This window comes from Ictalurus furcatus, chromosome 14, assembly GCF_023375685.1.
Source record: "Ictalurus furcatus strain D&B chromosome 14, Billie_1.0, whole genome shotgun sequence".
Classification (NCBI taxonomy): Eukaryota; Metazoa; Chordata; class Actinopteri; order Siluriformes; family Ictaluridae; genus Ictalurus; species Ictalurus furcatus.
The window spans coordinates 7443875-7446169 of NC_071268.1; positions in this window are offsets into that span (position 1 = coordinate 7443875).

Below are 2295 nucleotides of genomic sequence, written 5' to 3' on the forward strand. Positions count from 1 at the left end.
CACGCTGGCCGCGCCGAGGAGGCTTTGGCTACTAAAAAAAAAAAGAAAGAAATAAAGCAATGTGCTGCATGAGGATTTCTTTTTCTTTTTTCACTCCTTAATTGCAAAAGAAGGTAACTATAAAGTTTGGAACAACATCATGACACAAAGGTAATGTTTGTGTAATAAAGTTTGTTATAGGATTATATATATATATATATATATATATATATATATATATATATATATATATATATATATATATATATAGATAGATAGATAGATATATGCTGGGGATCATGCTGGGAACTTGTCCATTTTATTAGATATTGTGCTGTTCTAGGATAATAATCAATGACTACGTTTACATGGACAGCAGTAATCTAATTATTGACCTTACTCTGAGTAAGATAATAATGTGATTAAGGTGTGTACATGAGTCGCTTTTAGAATACTCCTGTCATGTTCCTGTTTTACATGTTGTAGAACATAATTAGATTAACGGCACACGTCATTACATCACCGCGCCACGCCGTCCGACGCCCCTGCAGAATTTCACGTATCGACATAGAGTTCGTCTTCGTTATGGTGCCGTATACAGTTTTGGGTGTTTTTATTTAATTTTTTTACGAACGCTTTAAGTGCGGTTAATTATTTGTCATGCTATACGTGCTAATAGACGACTGCTTGAAGCCGTGGGCTGCGTCCCAAACTGCGTAGTTACCGTTTATATAGTAGCCGAGATACATGTATTTTTCCCCACTACAGGCCTATGGTAGGTAAGTATGCGGTTTGGGACGCAGCCGAACTCTCTTGTTCGCTGTAAAATGTTGAGCACTGCCGTGTGTGATCGTGTCCTGTCGCAAAATGCGATGAAAACTCTCACACGATGTTAATAATATGATTAAGGTGTGTATGTGTCTGTAATACACGTCGATAATGGGACTAAAACAGGAATACTGCACATGTCTTAATTCGATTAGTGTTTACTTCAAGTATGACCTTAATCAGATTAAGGTAATTAAAAATTGCTGTTTACATGGTAGTTTCTTAATCACAGTATTGTCTTAATCGGGTTAATAGTGGATTATTGTTGTCCATGTAAACACACTGAATGACAAGGTGGTGCGATGCGAGCCCTCATGGAGCTACTGCTACTCAATTTTTATTTGTACAGCGCTAGGGGTTAATACGTTTGCCTCGCACCTCCAGGGTTGGGGGTTCAAATCCTGCCTCTGGTCTGTGTGCATGGAGCTTGCATGTTCTCTCCGTTTCCTCCCAGTACAAAGACATGCGTTATAGGCTGACTGGCATTTCCAAATTGTCCATCATGTGAGTGAGTGTGTGTGTGTGTGTGTGATTGTGCCCTGTGATGGATTGGCATCCCATCCAGAGTGTCCCCCGCCTTGTGCCCCGAGTCCCCTGGGATAGGCTCCAGGTTCCCCGCAATATTGTGTAGGATAAGCGGTACAGAAAATGGATGGATGGATGTATAGCGTTTTTAACAATGGGCATTGTCACAAAGCAGCTTTAAAGAAGTATATAAAATCAGGACATACATTTAACAATTATAAATGTATCCCTAATGAGCAAGTCAGAGGAGACGGTGGCAAGGAAAAACCCCCTGAGACGATATGAGGAAGAAACATTGAGAGGAATGTGACTCAAAAGGGAACCCGTCCTCATCTGGGTGACACCAGATTATAATTACGCAATTATAGATAATTACTCTTCTAGCACTGTGTGCTACATGGTCAGAAAGTTGTATAACCAGGAAATTCATTATAGTTTTAACATGAAGTCTATTTATTCTTCTTTCGTTGAAGTTATCAACTGTTCACACATGGAGACTTGAGTGCAAAACTATGTGGGGCAATTGCAATCCTAAAGCTATCAAAGAAATCAAAGTCCCAAGCCATTGTAGCAAAACTTTGTATGCTACTGTTTTATATGATGTAGAAATGATAAAGATGATGGCACCATCCATAATGCTACCATTATTACGTAGCCATCTTGTGGAGGTCATTAGGTCAGCTAATGGCTCGTTGCTTTGTTGTCCGTTGCATAAAGTACATACCATTGACAATGGTGAACATATTTTTGAGTTGTTTTGAACTTAAGCTAGGCTATTCAGTGCAATGAGCTACACTCACACTAGCTGCTGACACACTCCACTGACTCTTGGTCACTACCAATTTTTTTATTTTGATATCTTGAAAATGTGATGAAACAAAAACGAAACGGACATGTATTTCCTTAACAAGTTATTTTTTAAGCGGATGTTACAATCCGCTGATGAACTGCGCTTTGTTTTCT